Consider the following 25,674-nt stretch of genomic DNA (forward strand, 5'->3'; position numbering starts at 1 on the left):
TTATATTCAATTTTTATTAATATTTTTGTTTGTTTTTATGTTGATTAATGTTGTATACATTAAATACAATTAACTGTTGTGTATGTTTGTGTATTGTTGTTCTCTGTTTGTTGACAGAAGGGAGGCTTTACTCAACAGCTTGCCCCTATACAAGAGGTAACAGAATACATTCCTTTAAAAAAAAAAATATTTAAATCTCATTCTTTTTAAAAATTAAAGAGAAATAATAGTCTCACTTTTTTGTTATTATCATAACCATATTTTTAGCACTTTATATTCCAGATTTTTAGTTTGTAGAAGTAAATTCTATGTAATGTTTGTTTTTGTAACACATTAAAAAATTGTAATTTTTTATCTATTTACTGACTTTCCTTTCTTTATTTAGAGCAAGGTTTTTTTTATATTTATGAACTATCAAAATCGTGGTAACATATAACTGTTATTTGTTGTAACATTTTTTTCTTTACAAATGTTATGAATGTAACATCTCTGAAAAATAAATCAAACGATTAATCATATTGGAAATTATTAAATATATATATTTTTTGTGTGACATCAACTGTCATGATAAAACCTCTTAATAAGTGTCAGCAGTATATAGTGAAACTGCATCCAGTGTGGTTTAACTTAGTTACTTTCAAAAAACTGATTTATTTAAAGTATTACTTAATTGTATTAATACTTAAAGTATTAATTAATTTAAAGTATTACTTAATTAAAGCATATCATCTTATTTCACTATTTGTAATTTGTAGGATGCTACTCCTTGATATATTTTCCTTGTGTTGCTAAACTATCAGGTTGTAAGGAAAGTACTTTTTTACTTCTTTGGTTTTCAGATTTCAATGGAAATCTGACCTCCCCTTTTGACTGCAATTGACTGGACCAAAAGTGTCCAAAAAACCTCAAAATCAAAAAAAATTTGGATTTAAAATTTTTCTTAACTGTAGTAATAAGCTCTCATTAAGAGCTTTTAAAAATATATCATAAGTTGTATTTATTATCATTGATTCCAGAGTTATAGCCAAATAAAATTTTAGTTATTGAAATATTTGGATCTTACAAGGGGAAGGCACATTGGTTCAAATCTGACTTCATCTCCTTTCTTTTTAACTCTTTTTTTTATTTTAATATTGATTTATTAACATTAAAACATAATTTTTTATTTTTATTTATATGATTTGTCCATCCCCTTACTTTTGGTTGCAATATGTCTAAAAAGAATATAAGTATCAAGAAATACTGAATTGCTTTCTCTGAGAGAAATGATGTTTAATATACTGCTAGTCATCTTGGTGAAAATTGAAGTGTCATTTGTTGGAGTAAAAAAAGCACCTAAATTTTAGTGGACTTAAATTAGATGTAACAGTTTATTCTGCTCGAACTTGGCGTGGGGATTTTGTTATCCCTGAAAGTGGTTGTTTCATTTTCGAGATTGATTTACGTCTTACATATATATTTATATGTTCTGTTTTTATGGGATTTATAGCTAAGGCAATAAGCAATCTAAAAGGTAAACATTGGTGATATATTAGATTTTTCATATAATATTTACTCATAGAATATTTTAAAAATGCAAATCTTTTACTTGCTGTGTTTTGAATATTGTTTGAAGTAGTTTAGAAAATATCCTGCTGAAATTTGTAGCTCGATTTTTATCATAGAGGGGTAGCATCTTCAGCTTCATCATTGATTTTCTGCATTTAAATTTTTGGTTATGTTTGAAACTTTTCATACGCTACAAATAAATATTCCATATATTCATTTATTTATGTTGTGATTAAAAATAAATAAATGAGTAGATTGTATTTGACAATTGTTCCTGGTTAATAATGAAAGAATGTTAAAAACCTCAATGAGAGGTTCTACCTGAGAAAACAAATATTTGTTTTTTTTTAATATTTCATATATGTTATATTCATTAAATTACAACATGTAAATATTGACGTTTTAGTATTAATATTTACATTTTAGAGGATTTCATTATTATTTATTTCTTTATAAAATATTTCATTTTATTAATGTGTGTCAATAGTGATAGAGCTTGCCTTACCATGTGGAGGGTCGATAGTTAAAGTCAGCTCTGACCAGTTATATTTTAATGCTGTTGGCTTTTCAATATTAGCTACTAGCTATCATTTCATTATTAAATCGTAGTTAACAAATCATCTTGACTTTGTGTTCAGCAGAGATAAACAGAAATGCTGATATCTTTGATTTAACTAAGTCGCACATTATATTTAATCTTTTAGAATATTATAAAAAATAATCAGTTAATTAATTTTACTGATAACGTAGATTTTAAACAGCTCTTCTTTTTCTTCTTCTTTTAGTTATATATATCTTTATACAGCTGTCAATTTTCCCTGCCAATTGATAACAAGCTTGTAGTTTCACAACTGTGTATATTAATTTTTTTTTACACCATTTATCCCACTGTTTCTTATGGCTGTGATGTTTGCAGACTGTTTGAGATGCAGTAGACACCAATCGGGGTTGCTTTCTCTGAGAGTAAAGATATTGATTTTACTGGTGATCTATGAGATGGACAAATTGAAAGTTATGTTTTTAAGGTTGAATATCAACTGCAGTTTGCCAAGTTGGGCAATCTAATATGAAATATGTTCAGTTCATTGACAAAAGCAATGCAAAACCACCACCAGTTCATTTTTCTTTGTAAGAAGGGTAATGGATATTTATTATTCTTTAAAAGCTTATGGGTTTTTAAAACTAATTTGTGGCATTTATCCAGTTGACTACACCGTAACAAATATGTTTTATCATATTTATTCATATTGGTTCTTAGTTCTTTGTTCTATCCTTAAGAGGACTTTTTAAAGTGTAAAAAAAATTACACTTTTAAAAAAAAACAGGGTAAAAAGTAATACATATTTCTCCCATATTCTTGTTAATGTACTCACTCCTTTATTTTTTCTAATTTTTTTTGTAGCAGTCTCTTTACATTGTTTTTATAATTTTTTTTAGAAATATTTTTGTCTACAGAAAGGTTATCCTTATTATTTCTGGAATTAAGCCCATTGATATCCTTACGCCTGAGCCCCAATTACGTTATGATATTAAGAAGGTGAGCCAATTTACTTCTCGGTGCATAAAAGAACTAGACAACCAGGGTTTCCATTTATGGCAGGTTAGGTGGACTGAATCACCTGATGGCCATTACATGCATAGAATTTTTCCTGATGTGAGAAGTATGCAGGTAGTTAGGTAGATTAATATTACACAGTTTTTTCTGGATATTGTGCTTTTCGAGATAAGTTGCCCAGGTACGGTCTGATTAATTCAGGCTTATGTCCGGAGTGTAGGGCCATTTATGATGTGCACTATGTCTTATATGTCTGTCTCAGGTATGAAGGTGAACCTACCAAAGTAGCTAGAGTGCATTTATTACATCATTTAAGCAGTGGAATAAATGGTGTATAAAACAGATTAATATACACTGTTGTGAAACTACATGCTTGTTACCACTCAGCAGAAAAAATTGACAGCTGTATAAATAAATATAACTAAAAAGAAGAAGAAGAAAAGAAAGGCTATTTAAATGAACATCATCATTAATTAATTAATTGATTATTTTTTTATGTTATCTAGAAGATTAACCTACCAAAGTAGCTAGGTAGCTACTTAGGTAGGTACCTAAGTAGACATTAGTCTAGACAGATGGGTCGAAACAGAATGATACCATTGGATGTGCTTTTGTAGTAAATGACAAAATCTAGATGTTTGGTCTACTTGGTATTTCAAGTGTATATAATGCTGATCTGTACGCCACCAATAAGATTTTGAGTACCTTTAATCCAAAATACCGTCACATCTTATTTGTAGTAATTCGTGTAGTGCACTCGAAGCTTTAGAACAGTGTTTCTCAACCACTGGTCTGTGAGATAATGCCACTCCTGAACAGATTGTCCACATAAAAAAAAAAAAAAAATAAAAAATATGAGAAAAATTTCATATAACGATAATATAGAATTTATACACTGTTGTGTAATTATTTAATAATGCTCTGTACGTATACATTGGTGAATAGTGGTGCATGTTTAATTTATTAAATACATTATATTCTTTGCACAGTTGGCAACAAGAAACTATCCTGCGACGTATGAAGTGTAGGAGTGGAAGATATCAAAACAACGCCGCCCTAAATAGTACAGCTTTGGTGCTACTTTTGTTTTATGACAGCTATGTGCACGTACAATTGCAGCTAACTGCAACACTACATTTACAATTACATTATTTACTTTACACAGTTGAGTAGTAGTGTTATAGTCAAGTGGTTTACTTTTAATTATTGCAAAAACACAAATTTTTATTCTTCTTAAAATGAGTAAAAAAAGACAAGTTCTACTCTGGGATAAAATCGACTGAAACAGAAAGTGAATGTCCACCAAATAAGAAAAATAAATCTGCTTTCACAAGATGCTATAATAATGAGTATTTAAAATATGGTTTTATACTTTGGGCAGATTCTACAGAAGATAATATACATAATATGTAAAGGAAGTTAAGAATAATGATACGATGAAACTGTCCAAAATGTTGCGACATTTAAAATCAAGACATCCCAAATGAGAAAAGAAACCATTGGAATATTTTGAACGATAAAAACAAGAATTTAATCTCCAAAATAAAAAATGTAAAGAAACTTTTATTCAAAATAAATCACAATTGAAATATTCATATTTAGTTGCACTACGTATAGCCAAAACAAAAAAATTGTTCACAACCAGAGAAAATTTAATTAAACTGGTGTAAATTAATGTTTGCAATGAAATATTTGGACTCTCAGCTGCAGATCAGATCAAACCAATTCCTTTTTCAAATGATACAATTAGTCATTGAATTGAAACTACCTGAAAATATTGAATGCCAGTTAAAAAGTATTAAAAAATCACCAATGTTTGACATCCAGATCGACGAATCATGTTATATCCTTAAAAAAAGCTATTTTGCTCTGTTACGTAAGGTACATAGACTATTCTTCGGAAGAAATTAAAGAAGAATTATTATTTTACAAAAATTTAGATTCCCACATGACAAGTTCTGAAATTTTTGATTAATTAAATTTGTGTTTAATAACTATTCCTTAAACTGGGAAAATTATATCAGTCTATGTACTGGTGGAGCAGCAAATATGACTGGGAAACATTGCAGAGTAACAAAAAGGAATCAAGAAATTGCTCCTCCTGACATATTATTAACACATTGCATAATACATTGCCAGCATTTAGCAGCCAGAATATGTCACCTGAATTAAATGATATTCTCTTGGAATCGACAAAAATTGTTAATTGTGTGAAGAAAAGCTATCTTAACTCTAGATTATTCACCATTCTTTGTCAAGAATTAGGAGCAGAACACCAGCATCTCTTATTTCATGGAGATGGCTCTTGCGAGGAAATGTGCTTACAGGACTTCATGAATTAAGGACAGAAATGGAGATATTTTTGGTAGAAAACAGCTTCTGTTATCAAAATGTTTTTCCAATATGTATTGGATTGCAAAACTGGCATATTTAAGTGACATATTTTCTTACATAAACAAATTAAATTTAGGTTTGCAGGGAAGTATAACAATTGCATATAATTTTTTTAACAAAATTGATGCACTTTAAAAAAATTGAAGAAAATAATCCTGATGTATTTAATTCTTATTAATATTTTATTACTATACAAAAAGAATATTGATAATCTGAATGTAGTAATAAGTCAACATTTAAAGTCATTGTATGATGGATTTGAAAAATATTTCCCTATAAACATATATTTGCAGGAGATGAATTTATGGATAACTTTTACTGAGAATAATTGCAATAATAAAAATTTAATTAACGAAGACAAGAACATCTCTTGGAACTGAGTTCAGATAACATTAAAAAACAAATTTTTAACGACAAATTTAATTAAATTTGGACTGCAATAAAAAATAAATATCCAAATTTATATAACAAAACCATGAAAATACTACTTCTTTTTGCTACCACATATTTGTGTGAAGTCTCATCTATGACACTTATTAAAAATAAAACAAGAAATCGTTCATCAATAAATCCATTTCTTTGTATTAGGTTTAAGTAATTTACAATCCGACATTGAAAAAATTGTGCAAAATGAGCAACAATAAATTTCTCACTAACTTTCATTATTTACGATTAGTTTGTAATATGATTTGTTCTTAGTTCCTATTATAAAATAAAACAACCTACATTTAATTTTGGTTATTTATTTTCTGATTTTCATTTATATATTGTTTTGTTGTTTATAGATAGAAATGATATTAATTAATATTATGCATATGATAATTTAATTACTAATAAAATAAAAATATGAGTGGAGGGTCTGCCGGTTCCTGTATATTTATTTTTCTATAATTTTATGGGTCCGCCATAAAAAAAAGGTTGAGGAACACTGCTTTAGAAGGTTTGTATTCTAGACATCCTATCAGAAATTCATGATGCATTTGTTGAGTTGAACTGTCACAACACACAAGTAAGTTTCTGCTAGATCCCTAGCCATGTGAGAATCCTGGGTAATGAACTTGCAGATTCCACTGCTAAAGATGCATATAGCCAACCGTTTTTCACCACTCAAGCTTGCGAGGGTCAATTGTAAGTTTGATCTGCAAGTTAATAGGAAAATCGAAAGGGAATGAAACATAGTTGCTGGCTTCCTTAGATTCTTAGCCCTGCAAAGGATGGCTGAGAGAGGCTGAATTTGTTACAAATGTATAGATAGAATAGTAAATCTGGGTTGCTAGGGGCCCATCTTTGTGCTTACTTTGCCAAGATAGGCATTTTGGCATCGAGCCCTGGATAACTTAGATATTCACTGTTAGGATGAGAATGGATATGTGAAGAACTCTGCGGTAGAGCTCCAGTGTGGGAGACCTTGCTCCCAAAAGTGGATCAGAGCAGAGGAATGTTTTCATTAGATGCTAATTAAATTTGTGGCTAATTAAATTTTTTACTTTAAGTAAATTGAATAGTAAGACAAAATTGTCGTTATTGCGATCAACACTTGTTTTTTTGGTATGAGGATAGAATTTCTGATGTTTAATGACTTGGTCAAGTAATGATCTGAGTGTATAGTCTAATTGAAGTTATATATAGGAAGAGTTTTTGTGTGAAACCTTCGATGTTAGAGAAAAGCACAGGGATTGTGCTTTCAAGAATCGGTTAATTTGATAGTTGAGGGTTGTAAGATACGGTAGGTGGTCATGGTTGGAAGAGGCCATATGCAGGCGATAGTAAGTTCTGTAAATACACTGATTGAAATTTCATCTGCTGAGGTATTTGCATCGGTGGCATCTTGACAGAAGCCAAATTGATGACTGTGTTGTGATATCAAATTTAGAGGATCTAAAAGATGACCTCTGGTAAAGCCCATCAGGGCTAGGGGATGGTATAGCAACCAGGATCGCCACAAGGCGGATGTCTTTCCCTAGAGGGGTCAGGATGTTATAATACTACTTAGGCAATGTATTATTTTTTTATAACGATATATAAAATGTATTACTATGAGTAGTTACGATTATGTTTATCCAACCTTACTCATAGATTTTTACGTTAATATTGCTAAATTCTAAGGTTTTTTTTGTGTTTGTTTGAAGATTTTATGAAATTATTTTTAAATAATCAATTTCTTTTGAAAATTATAGTCATATATATTTTTTGTAATAACTTGAATATTCCTTAAAAAAATGTATGCTTTGAAAATAATACATTAATGTTAAGAAATATATTTTAATATATCAGTTTTAAATTATTTTTTGGTGGGGAGAGGATGTTCAGTTTATTTATAAAATTATTATTGTTTGTATTCCTAAATTATATTTGAAGTCCTCTATAATGGAAACATTAATAAATAATGTTACATTAATATTATTTGTATTTGTTTAATGTTTCTTCGTTTTTACATTGCTTTATTTTTTTATTTTATTCACAATTTGCACTCATTACTTTCCGTATTATTGTTATTTTTAATTGTAAAAATTTATATTATTTCTTTCTTCTATTAATAGTATAAGATTATAGTATATTATTATTTGTAAAAAGAAGACAATTATGTGTTATTAAATGTTCAAAAACTGTGTTGAATTATACAATACCAGTTTTACCAGGGTCACATCCAATCACCCCCCCTCCCCAGAGAATGTGAATGCATCTTTGTATCAATTTTTTTTTACTGAAACTTAATAAGAGTTGAAATGAATGTTATCATAACCTTTTTTTGAACAATAAAGCTTATAATAATTTAGAACAAATTTTATAATAATTATTTTTAATGTTTATATATGAAGTGCGAGAATTTCAGGAGGAAGTGAGGTGATAGGGTGATTGAGATTGATTTTTTTCTATAAAATTGACGAATATTATTTTAAATATTCAACATTTTGCAAAAAAATCAAATAAAATTTAATAAATATTTTGTTTTCAAAATATCATCAATATTTTTAGTCAGATAGTTTTTTTAACAAAATATTTAAAATGCGGTAAAAAAGAATAAAATATGAATTCTGTTTGTTAATTAGTATATACTTGTTTGTTTGTGTATTCATGTAGATTATATCTACATATGTTATAGTGGGTTTTTTCTTAGAATCATTATTTGTTAAAAATTTCTACAAATGCATATTTAAACGTTATGACATGGGTTTAGAAAAGTTATATTTAAATAAACTTGATTTGATTTATAATTAAAAAGTTAATTTTAAAATAAATTTGTATATTAACCTTATAGATATTCAATCAAGGATGCATAATTGTTTTGTACCAGAACTAGTTAATGTATTAAATAAATTTTTGTATTGTAGATTCTTATACATTATCTAGACTACTTACATATTACAAGTGAATGGAAATAAAATGAATAATTCAATATCCAAAAAAATAAATTCAATTATCTTTTTATTGCTAAAAAATAAAACAATAAAATTAATAAATAAAACCTATTTGTTAACAGTTTTTTTTTTGTGAAAAGTTCCCTTAGGTTTTTTTATGACTAAGTTTTTACTAAAGCCATATGAATTTGCTTTAAAATGAATAAAAAATGTCTAGTAACAATGCTTTCTTAATTTAAAGCATAAATGCTTTATTTTTGCCTGATAAAAAACTTTTCAGTTAGTTAAATTTTTTTCTTTTTTATATTCTTATTTATAGTCACATTAAATTTTTTTTTCTTCAGTCATTTGACTGGTTTGGGTCAGCTCTCCAAGATTCGCTATCTAGTGTTAGTCGTTTCATTTCGGTATACCCCTTACATCCTATATCCCTAACAATTTGTTTTACATATTCCAAACGTTGCCTGCCTGCATAATTTTTTCCTTCCTATCTGTCCCTCCAATATTAAAGCGACTATTCCAGGATGCCTTAATATGTGGCCTATAAGTCTGTCTCTACTTTTAACTATATTTTTCCAAATGCTTATTTCTTCATCCATTTGCGACAACACCTCTTTTTTTGTCACTTTATCCACCCATCTGATTTTTAACATTCTCCTATAGCACCACATTTCAAAAGCTTCTAATCTTTTCTTCTCAGGTACTCCGATTGTCCAAGTTTCACTTCCATATAAAGCGACACTCCAAACATATACTTTCAAAACTGTTTTCCTCATGTTTAAATTAATTTTTGATGTAAACAAATTATATTTCTGACTGAAGGCTCGTTTCGCCTGTGCTATTCGGCATTTTATATCGCTCCTGCTTCGTCCATCTTTAGTAATTCTACTCCCCAAATAACAAAACTCGTCTACTTCCATAATCTTTTCTCTTGCTATTTTCACATTCAGTGGTCCATCTTCGTTATTTCTACATTTCATTTCTTTCATTTTGTTCTTGTTTATTTTCATGTGGTAGTTCTTGCATAGGACTTCATCCATGCCGTTCATTGTTCTTTCTAAATCCTTTTTACTCTCAGCTAGAATTACTGTATCATCAGAAAATCATACCATCTTTATCTTTTCAGCTTGTACTATTACTCCAAATCTAAATTGTTCTTTAACATCATTAACTGCTAGTTCTATGTAAAGATTAAAAAGTAATGGTGATAGGGAACATTCTTTATTTTTTATTTAAGTACGTTTTTTATTTACAACTAGTTGGATCGTAAAACGGAAATATTTCGAATAAAACTCATTACCCCATTTTTGACATGATCGTAATACTTTTCTCTTTAATTTAGCTATTCTAGCTTTATTCACTGAGAAAGTATAAATAAAGAAACTACAAAGAATCAAACTTTGAATGCATAAGAATTAATTAATGCATTATGATAAATATTTTTTATTTATTGTCTTGTCAAAAAATAAGAAATTTATATTTTCATTAGTCAGATAAGAAAGATATTAAATTTTTTATCAAGTAAATATTCTTTTCTCTTATTTCATTGCTTAATTTATCCTTTATTTATTTCTTAATATTTTGATAATTTTTTTTTGCTGTAAAATATCAGGTTTTAAGATTTTGAATAGCGGATAATTTGATTTTTCTTTTTGAGTGTTTTTTTTTTTAGGAAAAAGGGAAAATTGACAAAAGTGTATTAAAATATTTTTTAATTTATGTTCATTAGACAATTTTTTCTTCATTTCCTTCTTAATTTAATATCATCTTTTAAATTTCTAATAAATTTACGTGAATGCCTATCTGTAATTATTAATAACTTATCTATTATAAAATATTTTATATCTTTAAAGATTTGTAATGAAATTATAATTTTATTGTGGTGCATGTTCCATTGATTCAGTTGAGAAATCTTTTTCAGTTTAAAAACGGTTGTATTCCATCCACTTCTTGGTTCCATATTGTTTGCTTAGATTTTCTTTTGTCTTATTCTTTCTATAAATTTCTTGCACTAATTATTCATAACTAAACTTTTATAAATATGATCTTGCAGTTCTGTCTTTTTTCATATGAAGAAAACTAATTATGCTATTCACTTCTATAGTTGGTGTGTGAAACAATGACAGCTTTACATTACTTGTTGTTTACTTATGGATGATAGATGAGTGTGTAACAGAATTATAAATGTTAGTAGCTGTTGTACATGCATCATGTTGCTGTGGTAACTGGTTTATTTTCAATAACCAGAAAGGAGTTTAGTTTTTGAATAACTTATTTATGTATTATTATTTTAATTCTTTTTTCACTGAATATTTTTTGAAAAAAAATATATTACCTATTTTAACAGAAGGAAGAGAATTTATATGTAGTTATGGTTAAATATGCAGTTTAGAAAAAACACTGTTCAGTATAAAAATACTATGTTAAATATAAAAATCTTACTTTTAAATCATAACATTTGTTTTAGCAAAAACAATGCAGAATTTGTATAATACAATCAAAAAATGTTTTGAAATTATTCAATTAATGGCAAGTCATTTAAATTTATACGTATTATAAAACTATGATTAGTTATTAAAAGTATCATTGGAAAACCAGCTAATAGAATTATTAAATATTTATTGATTTATTTTCAAAACACTGGAACAATTTTTCCCATCGGATCTTTCAAAGTTAATTAGAACTCAAAAAAAAAAAATTGTTGGTTAAGGTATGTTTTTTGTTTTCTCTTGAAGCATACTACCTGTATGAGGGCTGTTTCAAAGTTCTATATCTGACAGAGGAAATAAAAGATTTTTCAGAAATTTTTATTTTCAACATAATCATCTTGCAGTTAGATAGATTTAGACCAGTAACTTTCCATTTTTTTAATACCTTCAGTATAATGTGACTTGTCGAATTCAAAATAAATGCTTGTCTCAGATTTGACCACATCATTTGAAGTGAATCTTCATCTAATGAGCTACCTCTTCAGGTTTAGAAAGAAAAAGCAATTGCTGAGAGCCAAATTTGGTGAATGCAGTCATGTGGAAGCAAGTTAAAGCATAGGTCAGTATTTCCCAAACTGTGCGCCAAGGCACCCCGGGGAGCCACGATCTCTTCACAGGGGTGCTTTAAAATATTGTAAAAGCTTCATAATTAATTAAAACAAGACATTTATAACTATTAATTTAATGTTAAATTAAAAAAAAATGAAGATACACGATTTTTATTTATTTTTATCACTTACTTACAGGTAGTCATACTTTTACTTAGGGTAGGGCGCCATGGAAAAATTTTAATTGAAAATCTGCGACTTGGAAGGGGTGCTTTGACTTAGAAAAGTCTGGGAATCACTGGCGGTCATGGAGTTTTTCAGCCAGGATGCAACCTGAGATGTATGTGCAATCCCCAGGCGTGTTACTGTGGTGAAAGAGTCCTTTTGGCCAAATGTAGACAATTTAATAGCAATTTCAATAATATCAGTAATGAAACTTAATATTCGCAGTGATGGTCCTGCCTTTTTCCAGATATTCTATGAGTACCACACCATGTGAATCCAAAGAACCGCAGCTACGGCTTTTTCTGTAGATGCAACCATTTTCGCTTTCTTTAATGCACTTTCACTTGCTCCCACAATAGCAGTTTGGACTGCTATTTCATGTCTGATATATAATAGTGAGTCCATATTTCATCTACTGTTATAAAATGTTGAAGAAACTCAGTGAAATCACATTTAAATAATTCCAAACACCCTTTAGAAGTGTTCAATTGAATGCATTTTTGGTTGATTGTTAACAAATGCAGCATTCATCAAGTAGAAAGCTTTTTCATACCTAAAAGATTATGTAAAATGTAGTGGGACAGTCTGTCGAGATGTTTGTCATATCAGTAAGCTCGCTTACCTTCAGTTGGTGATAATTTAGTACAAAACTGTAGATTTTTATGATGGTTTTGTTAGTTTTTAGGTGTTTATCATCTTGAATTTATGTGTGACCATGTTTAAATTAAGCAGATAAATTTTTTACTATTGAAAATAAAGGGGGAAAATTCCTATAAAATGGAATGTAACTCTTTTTTCTATATCCATATGGGTTTGTAAACCTTTTAAAGCAAAATACTTTATAATAGCTTGAACCCAATTTTATCCAATTTTCAGAAAATATCGAACCCTGTTTGCTTTACTTTATTATCAGAAACAAGCAACTGAACTCATTCATCTGGAATTTTGCAACACACTATCTAAAAGATCATACTTTATAAAAATCGTTGACATATTTCTGCCATCTCTGTTTAAGGCTGAGAACTTTCTGACTGAACCTCATCTGCTTCACAACAAAAAACAACTAACATATATTAACCATCAATTACGTAAAATGGTTAACATTCTCAGAAAAGAGCCTTTTGCTGATCTTTAAACAATCCCTGAAAATGTTTAATAATAAAGGAATATGGTGCTTCTTTCAAATTGACAAACAGATTATAGAAAACAATAAAAAAATATACTATAATAAATACAGCAACCTATTATTATACAGATTAGACTTCAGGATTATTGCAAATCGTCTCAGAAACAGAACAGACTCATATAAAGACATTTAAACACAACATATAAATTTTGTGTGTACGATATCTCAGTATTTTTTAACAATATAAGATTCACAATTGCACAAAATTTGTGTAGAAATTGTGCAAAAAAATGACACCAAATTTATCCACAATTCTGCGCAAAATTTCACTATTGCACAAAATTATTCAAAAAATATCATTTTAAAACGCAATATAGATTAATTATATTATTCAAGTACATATTTGAACGGGTTTTTAATATTTTAAAATAGGTGACATTAACAGTTGTGTTACTACTAGTAACTCTCTTGAATAATGTGCTTATAATTAGCTCTAAAAAAAAAATTAGTATTTTGAGAGTTATTTAATATTTAATTGTTTTAAAGTGTTTCTATGTTTTGTAATGCTGTTCAATAAATAAAATTTGATTTCTTGGGTTTATCTGTAATAAGCAATTCATTAGTATATGATATATTTTATTATATTTGTTATTATTTAAGTGAAGCTACACTGACTCTTACTTGACTTTACCTGACTAGACTGCGATTATGTTAGAAAATCCAATCGTTCATTTTCTAATGAGGACAATTAAATTATTTCCTGATTAGACTTGACTTCACAAATAAAATTGTGTAGTGCTCTTGGGTTGATACTTAATCAAGTTCCCCTACCTCTTCGAAATAGTTTTGAGAACACTGATTTGTGTTTCTCTCCTTAATATTTGGTGTACACATTTTGTTTGTTACAGAGTACAGTTTAATAACCATTTCAGTTTACTAATAAAATAGAAAAAAGAAAATTGACGGATTTAATATGGGAGAATACTATAATAAACAAAACTGAAAATAAAATTTACAAATTAATGAGTGGAAATTTCCATATTTTTATCTTTTTTCTTTACATATTTATTCATCCATTTTTGTTTTCTTTTCACTGTGCACCAAAAATTCAAATTCATAATCTGGAGTTTGTTAGTACAAATCTCAGAGTGTGAGTAGAATGGATATACTTCTTTAACAAGGTTTTACAACAAAGTAAACTCATATTTGGCCTGGAAGCCGCACTCAAGTGCATTTACTCTAATCAAGTCAGCATCTGATGTAGCCTCACCTTTAATATTAAAATTATCTTAGTATTATTTATTAATAATGTTATTTATTTACATATTGTTTTTATTATTTGTTATTTAGCCTGCTTCAAATCAGCATTTTACATTAATTATTGAAGAATTTGAACCAGACGTATTTAGACAGTTGATTGAATACATACATACTGGCTGTGTTACTCTTCAGCCTCGTACATTATTGGGTAGTTAATTATATTTTTTAATTTTGTCATAACAGTTTTGAACTGTTGGTGTTATAAATATACTGTTTTTCTGGTAACAAGTAGGAAATCATTTTTTAGTTATTTGTATTTAATTATTTAGTCATACCTTACCATATATGTCTTTGCTGATTTTATTTTTCATAGATTTATTTAGATGGTTATGAAATTTTTATACTTATGTATTTTTATTTCGCAATTGTATTTTAAAAAAAAAAAAAAAAACATAATGCATAATTGTGAAAAGAACTCAAAAAAATTATTGAATTTGACAAGAAAACTGTATGCTACTGTATTATATGCTGTATGAATTACTCTTCCCCACCTATCTCTCTCACTCCCTCCCTTCACAGTTTGGGAATCTGTCCTAGACCAATCCAATGGGTCTAGAAATATAAACATAAATGAACATTCATAAATAAATAGTTGAATATTAAAAATGATGAATTATTTAAATTGCCACACTTGAATTGATAGCTAGCTTAGTTGAAATCCAATTTTAATTCAACTGATCATATTACCTAAAATAATTGATGATTCATTGGATTTGAAAATACTTATGTAAATTCGTAAGTTTACATTTAGCTTCCTATTAATTTTGGTTTATTTATGATGGTTTTTGTCGGTAATTATAAAGTTTATTATAATCTTGTAATTACTGGTGTAGTATAAAATTAAAAATGATTTTCTAATTTTTGCCATACAAATTTTCTGTAATTATGTAAAATTAGGAACTCACCTCTGATTTAAATAAAATTTTTCATATATCTTATTTAGGATCTAAGTTGTTTGTTAAAATTGAAATTATTCATTGGAAACAACTTTCATTCAAGTTACACCCTTCGTAAATTACACAGAATCGAAACCAAAAATTTTGTAATTAAGAATTAAGCGCTATATATTATTTTTGGACTAAATAGGTGAGGCAAGTTCTTAATTGTTTATAATTATCAGATTATCTTTTGTTTTAATTATTTATTTACTTACTTGTATTTTATTCACAACTTTCAGGTTCTTGAGTTTGTTGACGAACATGGTAATGAGGTTTTAAACCTTGGTTCATTTACTTTATTACCACAGCATGTTGTTCGTTTAATTTTAGCGAGAGAAGAATTGAGAGCTGATGAATTTACAAAGTTTCAGGTAGATTTTGTTTTATTTTAAGTTGGATTTTAATCAAATTTGTCTTATAATAAAATTACATACTTTAAAGATAATAATAAGTGTGATCTTATATATATATATATACTATATGTGTGTGTGTGTGTGTGTGTGTGTGTGTGTGTGTGTGTGTGTGTGTGTGTGTGTGTGTGTGTGTGTGTGTGTGTGTGTATGTGTGTATATATATATATATATATATATATATATATATATATATATAAATGTTTGTTTGTTTGACCCATATGTGTTCCTATACATTCATCTGATTGCAACAAAACTTTCATGAGTAGTTGTGTGCATGCCTTTGAAGGTTTCTAAATTAGTTTGGACCCGCTAGGTGGCACAGGGGTCAAGATATTTAAAAAAAATTGTATTTATGGTCCAATTTGGCTCCTATTCAGAATATGTATTATTTGCATAAAAGAAATATTTTTGCGTAAAAGGCAAAAAAGGGAAAAAAATCTTTTTCCAAGATGGAAAAAGGAATAAGGGATGAGGGGAAAAGGTAAAGATTGGAAGAGGGAAAAAACAAAGGTTAAATTTTGTGATGTTCAATTTTTTAATGTTTTATCAAACTTTCATTTACTGAAGATCATGGGTGTCACAACTAACCTATGTAACCCATGATGTCACCTGTATGTCATCAGCTATGACGCCATACTAATAATTATTGGCACCACAATAAAAGTGAAAGATCGAAATGAAGCATTTTATAGCGAGTGGTAAATTGCAATGAATATACGATACCTTTCATCATCCCAACCCCCATCGGGGAAGACTTGTGATAATTCTGGTTGCCACTCTCCACACCCACGCCCCCATTCGCAGCCCTGATGGGCTTAACGGAGGTCGTCTTTTGACCCTGTAACTGATTACATTTCAAAGTAATTAGGCAGGCCTCATTGGGATGCCACCGATGTAAACATTTTTGTAGACATTTACATCAGTGAATTTTGACTCGTCTTAGCCTTCACTGTAGGATTCTTTTGGACATCTTGATTGTTCTACTTCGTTGCCATCTGAACTAGCTAACTGAGTTCGCAGAAGCAGGAACCCTGCGCCTTGTTCTGCATTTAAGTAAGCTACTAGTGAGTAAATGCCTCATAATGTTTGAGGCAAATTCAGTAAAAATAAAACATACCACAAGAAAATGTTGTTCACAAGAGCTTTCAGAGCAATACCTTTCAACAGCTGGAGTTCCAGCCGATGCTATTGTGTATATATTTACCGGTTGATCTACATCTGTATGCACATGAATTGATACTAATCAATTAATACCATACTACATATGTTTAGTTCAGAGCTAACAGCAGCAGTTCATTAGTATAGAGGTAAATGTTATTGAGCTTTTGTAACACATTTTGTCACAGAACTAGATCACATCCCCACGTTATAATGGGGACGAATACTGTGCGATATCTGTGGAGGTATTAGGATTTTATATATCAGATCAAGTAGTACTTAATGAAATAGAAGCTGGAGATGTTAATCTTTTTATAATGTGGATACAATAAATGAATTACAACACCACGTCTTCTTTATATATTCAACTGTGAAAATGTTTATGACATATACTGTACTGTTGGTTTTGATGAATGGTTACAAAATAGAAGACCATAACAGTTCTGTGGTAGATTACCTGGCTACGTTTGGCTATTTAGAGAATGATAATAAAATCAAAGACTAAAAACTTATTAAAGAAGCCGTAATGCTGTTTCAAGAAACCATAAGTTGCTGATAGATGGTGAACTGAACAACGAAACCCGGCAATTAACAAAGACACCTTGTTGCGGAGAGCAGGATTTTTCAAACTTTTATGGACCCGTTCTATAATATAGAGAAAGTTGAGACTGTCTTGGCATTATATGTTGGTAAAGCAAAGTCTTTTAGATATCGCTGAGAGAGCGTTTTGAGATGTGGTCTGTTCTCTTAGGACTCTCATTTTACCACAACTGAAATAATCCTGGTGTACTGATATTAAACAAACAAGGTAGTCACAATAATGATAGGCGGAAACCATCACTATCTCTAGTAAAATTCGATGGTGAAGGTTTATTACTAGCTCATGCGGTTTACTCTGTGAGAAATAATTCCTTAGTTGAAATCCATATAGACTCTGAAGAACAGTGGGATTACAGTTCCACGAAATAGGTCACACATTAGGTTTTGTTCATTCAAATGAAAAGAAAAATATCACGTACCCGTATTACTCTACAAAACTGGAATTGGATAACGATGATGTTGTAGTTATACAAAGCCTATATGGAATGGTTGCTGCTTCAGTGGGTACAGCATTTACACCGGTGACCGAAAAGGATATTGAAGACAACCCTGAAATATGTAGTTTTGTATCTTCAACTACAATAAAATTTTTAATCGTCAATCAATTTTTTTTCATTGTCGATGAAAACCTAGTATGGATCTTCCAACTTTTTTGTCAGGTTTATTTAGTCAGGCTATTTTAGAATAGCCTATTTTTTCAAGGCTATTTAGTCTTGGACTATTTTGACAGGTCACGACTGTTGCAATATTTAATAAGTTGCCAAATCTTTAAAAAAATCCTCCCACTAGTTTATTTAAAATAAAACTATTTATCTGTTTACTGTTCAGCGTGTACATACTATTTGCTCAAAATAGTTTGAACATCTGAACAGTAAATTATTTTGTAATAATTTTTTACATTTATATATTTCTTACCATAATATTATTTCATGTGTGTGTGTATTAAAAAATTTAAGTGCATTTCAAAATCATCAATTTTTTATCTTAAAATTTGTTTTTCTGTTTGTAATTAATCGTATAATGTTATGTTCTGTGTAATGTATTTTTATGTACAATCAAATTAAAGTTCTATTTATTTGTGCACGTGTAAACTTAAAAAAATAAAAAAATAAAACTGATTACAAATAATTACACTAAAAATTGGAAAGTAATACTTAATTTTTTTTACAGTTTTAAACTGTTCTTATTTTGATGACAAAATAAGAGTTAGTTGTTTGTATTATCTCTGATTTATTAGATTATTTTCTTCAGTTGCGCAAAAAATTGTATGTAAGATTTTTATTAATTTTTTAAATTATATAATGATATTTTTGTTGCAGGCAGCATTAATGTGGAGCAAAAAAGTATTGTGACAGTAATCAGAATATGGTATTAAAAGATGTTATTGGTAATTTTCTTGAATATATCCAATTTCACAAAATACCAGCCAACGTGTTAATGAGAGAAGTTCACCCTCTTGGCCTTGTACCTTATAGCATTATTATGAATGCCCTCGCATATCAGGTCAATCATTCTTTAATATTATTATTATTACATTTTTTACGTTTATGTTAATATTTTTTTTCAACTATGTGTTTGGAACTTTACTAAGATGTTGATTATAATCATAATATGTACAATCATTTGTAATCTTACCAGTATGTTTCATTCACTTCAGCACAGTTTTATGTTGTCTGTTTTTATTTTTGACTGTGGTTGGATTCAGAATTTTTATTTTCCCACTTATAGCAATATGGTGGTATAGCATATATAGCTACAATGGTAAAGTATATAGATCAATAAAAAAAGAGATTCTAAAAGGTTGGTCTTTTTTTTAAATTTTGTACCTAAGGAAATGGAAATTAGACAATCATTAGAAATTATCTAAGCTATCAAAGGGTTATTAAATTATGGGAAAAATTTTGCCTATGGTTTGAATAAAACTTTGAGATACATTTCCCATGATGTCCATATCATTGTGCTTCTTTGACCAATTCTGTCCAAAATTAAACGATATCAATATCTTTTATATAGAAATCATTGTGCCAAATTATATCCATTCTGAAGATATCAAGCAAAAAACAGGCCAACATATGAGGGTTGATCAATAAGTATCCTATTTGAAGATAAATGGTGTTGTTGAGGAATTACTACAGTATCATCTGTCAAACGACCTGTACAAAATTTCAGACTGATTCATAGGTTAGTTTTTATTTGACAGCCATTTGTATTAAATATGTTTGGTGTTTTTCGATACAATAGGAAAAAACAATATCGATCTGTAATTCGCTTTTAATTTTTGGATGGAAAAATGTGCGAAGAAATAAAAGCAAAGTTGTATTCTGCCTATAGAGACTCTTCACCATCTATGACAACTCTGAGATATTGATTTAATAAATTTAAATGTGCCTGTACATCTGTTTTTGATGAGGAGCGCCCAGGTCGCCAGTGGATGTGATTACTGAGAAAACCATTGAAAAGATCCGTGACATGATTCTTGCTGATCGCCAAATGAAAGTGCACGAAGTAGCAGAAGCTGTAGGTGTGTCATATCGAACAGCAATAAACATTTTGCATGATAAGTTAAGAATCAGAAAGATGTTGGCTCAATGTGTGCCACAATTGCTCACTTTGGACAACAAGCAGAGGTTGTCAACTTTGAAGCAGTGTGGTTGGATTTCTTTAAGCGAAATCCGCAGGAATTTTTACATCAAGTCATCACGGTCATCAAGTCATTACTATACACCAGAGACCAAACGACAATCAAAACAATGGGCTTTTCCAGGCAAATCAGCCTGTTTTTCCAATCAAAGAAGACCAAGGTGGTCCCATTGGCCAGAAAGGTTATGGCTATGATTTTTGGGAATGCGAAGGGAATAATACTAATAGATCTTCTGGAAAAAGGAAGCACAATCATGGGGCAGTACTGCAGTGAATTAGTGGACAGATTTAATGAGAAATTGAAACAGACACGGTCCCATTTGGCAAAGAAAGAAGCGCTGTTTCATCATGAAAATGCACCAGTTCACTCATCCGGAATCTTCACAGCAAAATTGCATGGATTGCTGCTGCATCCACTGCATTCGCTCGACCTGGCTCCCTGCAACTTCTTTCTGTTCCCCAACATGAAAACTTGGCATGCAGCAAAAAAATTGACTCAAACGAAGAGGTCACTGTTGAGACAGAAGCCTATTTTGAAGAGTTTGACAAATCTTATATTTTAGAGGGTCTAAAAAAATGGTAACGTTGGGAAAAGTGTATCCTCCTAAAAGGAGATTATGTTGAAAAATATGAAAAATGTTTTCTAAAAAACTTGCATTTTCATCTCTAACCGATTGATTTACCCTTGCGCATATAGTATACACATACGAGTATAGACATCCTTCTGGAATTTTTCAGTGCTAATATTTTTTTTTTTGTTAGATGGGGTCATGAAATGCTAAGATCTACAAAAACCCCAAGTTTCAAAATTTGACCTGATTAGCATACTTTCTCTTACATAATATGTAGTGCATATTATAGTTGTACATTATTATTGTACAGCCGGGAAATTAAAAATTAAAAGTTTCATCTAATTGTTTATGGTAGATGATTTATTTTTTGTTTAAAAAAGCCTTCCACTTAAGTTATATAGAAAAACTTATAATAGGAGAAGAAGTTTATCTATGAAATAAAAAATAATTAATCCATTTGATGAAGAGTAAGCCTTGAATGCATATAAAAATATAATTACAGATAGAATTGAGGACCTCCTCCTTCTGTTAGTGGTTATAAATAATTTTCCCAAATTTCAGACTTTGTTCACACACAGCAGTAATCACTTAATGTCATTGCTCTGCATGTCTTTTTTTATATTTTTATAAAGATTTCTCACTTTTTCTGTTTCTTGTGAATGGCCTTTAAGTCATACCAATAGTGTTTTTCTATTAATCCACTCATATTAACCAACTGGATTGTTATAGAGGGCACCTCTTTATCACAAATCAGCTGATTTCAAAGTTTGAAATCCTAGCAAAGGCAGTTTTATACAAATTTGAATACTGGTGTTCATGGTGGTTGGGTTTCAGATAACCAAACATCTCAGGAATGGTCAACCTGAGACTGTGTAAGATTACACGTTATTTACATTTACACATATCATTCTCATTCATCCTCTGAAGTAATACCTTACGGTAGTTTCAGAGGCTAAATATAAAGATTGGTCCACTCATATTTTAACTAAAAATATAAAAAAATAAAATTTTCATTAAAAAAGATATGATAATTATAATGCTTTTTCAGTTATTCTTAATTTTATTTTTATTCTGAAATCTGTAGAAAATTAATTGTTAATTAATAACTAGTTATCATTTTAATTATATTTACTTATTAGGGTTGTCCCTAAAAATAATGCACCATTCTTCAGGATTCAAAGAAAATTTATTTGTACACCAAATCAAGTTAACCCTTGATTATAGTACACCGATCGTTTCCCAAGCATAATTGATAAAAATATTACCGAAAGAACTCGCAATATGTAGGCATAATTGAAACAACACTATCATATTTTTCTGCATGTAGTTTTGGTTTCAAAACCTTCCAAATGGAGTTTCTCTAGTAAGCACTAGTCACACTAACACTATTTGGCACCTTGTCCCCAACAGTAATATACTCTTTATTGTATATGAAAATCATTATTTGTTTCACTTTTGACTGCATGTAATGACATTTCTTTGGTCTCTGAGAATGTTGACTTTTTCAAATGCTTTATGAATTCAGTTCAGGTTTGAAATGACGTATCTATGTTTCATCAGGAGTAATTATTCTATTAAAAAACTGCTTGCCTTCCCTTACATAATGTGTAAACAGTTCTTTTGCAGTTTCAAGGATGCATTCCTTTTGGTGTCTTCATTAGTCTTGTGTGGTACCCACGTGCTCTGAATTTTTTTTTGTGCTGATGTTCTGTTAAAATGTGGTGAATACTATATTTTATGGTATTCTGGTTTGATTTTTGATTTCTCTTGTCGTGTGATGGTCTTCGTCGATCATTGTGGTAACATTAGCGATTCTTGTGTTGTCTATATAAGTAGACGATCAGCCAAAGCATGGCTCATCTGCTATATTTCTTCTTTTCAACTTAAACTTTTTATATAATGGTATATTGTGCTGCAATCTACAGTATCATCACAACATCCTTCCTGTAACAATTGGTAAATTGTTGGCACAGTATTGTGTCTTAAAGTTTCGATTTTTAATATGCAAGTTGCTTGAATTCTTTTATACAGGTGATTTTTTAGTCCTGTTACTCAATTGTTAATGTCTGGTCATTTTTTTTCTAAGAAAGGGAAATTTTGTTTTAGTGACACGAAGTTGGTAGTACTACTCAACCGGTATAGATACGGCAGTGTGAGTTGATTCTCGTTGATCTGTGTAAACTTTTGTGCCATTTTCGGTTGTGTTATGAACAGAATGTCTTTTACCATAGAACAATGAGTTTTCATTCTTGAACAATATTTTGCTACGAAATCGTAAGCTAGTGTAAAAGAATCATTTCAAATTAAATTTGTTGGTCCTTCGCCAGAAAAAATTCAATTTCTAGGCTAGCAAACCGATTTTGAGAGACAGGTAGTGTTTGCGACAGAAAACGTAGTGGTCGACCAGCTCGCTTGACAGATGATGTTTTAAAGAATGTGAAAACAAGATTGCTCAATTCTTCACGGAAATGTTTATGAAAACTTTCCACACAAGTCGGTTTGTCATATTCGAGTGTTCAGAAAGCTGCTAAAAAATTGAAATTGTATCCGTATCGCATACGATTAGTCCAAGAGCTTCAGCCTCCAGATTAAAACAAGCAATTGCAATATTGCTGTTCATTTAGGTCTCTCGTAAACGATAATGGAATCAAATTTTTTAAACAGTGTTCTTTAGTGATGAAGCTTGGATCCATCTCGATGGTTATGTAAACAGTCAAAACTGTCGAATCTGGGCGGTTGAAAATCCTAACGCTTTACAAGACAAATCTTTGCATCCTGAAAAAATTGGTGTGTTGTGTGCGATATCTCGTCATCGTATAGTCGGACCCGTATTCTTCGAACAGACAATAGATGGTGAAGTATACAGGAATATTGTGCGCCAATTTGTGTCCCTCCTGGAACCTCAAGAATGGTATTGCTGGTTTCAGCAAGATGGCGCTACATGCCACAATCTCGAGAAACCATGGATTTTCTGCAAGAAAATCGATGATAATTTATTGATAATTTTATTTAAAATTATTGCTTGTTTCTCTGGTTAAACTGGATATGTAGCAACCATTGCTTTAGAGAATCGAATAAGAGTTAATGTTGAGTGGTATACAACAATTGTTTGCGAGAAGTCATCAATGAAATCAGGAAAAACAACCGAAAATGTCACATCATTCTTTATCATGCAATGTCAACACAGCACGTCAAACAATTGATTATTGGGTGGAGAAAAACACTGAATTAATGTCTCATTGTCCGTATTCAACTGATTTATCGCCTGACGGCTTCTTTTTGTTCCCAAATGTCAAACAAAAAATTCGTCGACAGCGATTTTCATCAGCTCAAGAAGCTGTTGAATCCCTGTAAAACCATGTTTTTGAGCTATCAATTTTTTTGAAAATTTTTTTTCAGAATTGGTTCGAACAGTGCAAAATTGTATAAATATTCAAGGTGAATATTTTGAAAAATAATAAAATGATTTGTATCAAAAAACGTTTTTCTGTCAATGTTTTTTGTAAAAACTTAAAAGGCGGCCCTCATATAATATTCAATGGATTAAAAAAAATAGCTGCCCCACAATTTGTCCACATGGATTAAGATAAACTATGATTAAACCTTGTGATCAGAACCGCATCTCGGAATACACAATTTATTATAAAATATCAAATAGATGTGATTGAAGTCCATATTAATTATTTAAAATATAAATGCATAAAATAATATTAAGTTAATGTATGAAGAAACTAAATTTAGAAATAACTACCTAATAATTCACAATTCAGATGTTAATGAAAATTATTTGAATAATGTATTCTTTCTTGTAAGCCGAAGTATTGTGCTGAGTCAGAGGAAAACAATTCTATTGTCTTTTTTTTTGGTAGTAGAAGGAATTATTATTTTTTTAAGAATAAGTAACTTTTCCTTTTAGTAAAGGTTGCACATTCATAAATTTATAAATGTATACACAAGTATAAGTAAGCATATTTCATTTTTTTTTTAATTTTACATATTTTGTTATAACACACTAAAGTAATTTAAACTAAATTAAAAATATATTTGTTTTTGAATGATTTAAATGATTTCTAACAAAAATAAATAAATCTTAATTTCAATTTTATAGTTTTTACGAGTATTAAAGTAAGTTTACCTGCTCATTAAGTGGAGTGTGAAAATTTATTTAGGAGAGTAAATACCCCTCTACATAGATAATTTGAATGTTTATGCAGTTTCTTGGAAAACCATATAAATTTCTTAAACAAAAAAATTGTGATCATTGTTACTTGTATTCTTTACCAATTAAGAGAACACTTGTTTCCATTTCATAATTCAGAGAGCCTCACGTCTTTAAAAAAACATTTATGGAAGTCTTTTGTTAAACAAAAACTTACTTTGGTAAGTACACCTAACATTTTAAAACACACTGGTTAAAGGATTAATGATTATTGTTTTCCTTTAAAAATTTTGTTATCAGAATTTTATGCTTTTTCTTTTTTTTTTAATTATGTGGGGAATAGAAAGAGGAAAATTTTATTTGATAACAGATCTAGTAAGATGGTCGTAATATTAATATTTTTTGTTTACAGTAAAAAATGTTCTTTGTTTAACGATAACTTTTTAATTGATGATAAATTCAGTTAACTAATAAATCTTTCAAAGTGAAAAAAATGTATAATATAGATCTAATAACTATATTTTATTCCATTTAGTCATTTACATGTACCTTGTCATAATCTTCACTGATTATTATAATTATTAGGTGGTTTCTGTGAATATAGAGAGGGTGTATAATAATACCTTATTA

At 29.4% G+C, this 25,674-nt stretch overlaps 1 pseudogene; it reads left to right on the top strand.

Annotated features, from left to right (window-relative positions):
• LOC142329125 (serine-enriched protein-like) overlaps positions 1 to 24,239 on the top strand; it is a 65,759-nt pseudogene extending 41,520 nt beyond the window's left edge.
• The last annotated feature ends 1,435 nt before the right edge of the window (positions 24,240 to 25,674 follow it).

This window comes from Lycorma delicatula, chromosome 8 (assembly GCF_047948215.1).
Source record: "Lycorma delicatula isolate Av1 chromosome 8, ASM4794821v1, whole genome shotgun sequence".
NCBI lineage: Eukaryota > Metazoa > Arthropoda > Insecta > Hemiptera > Fulgoridae > Lycorma > Lycorma delicatula.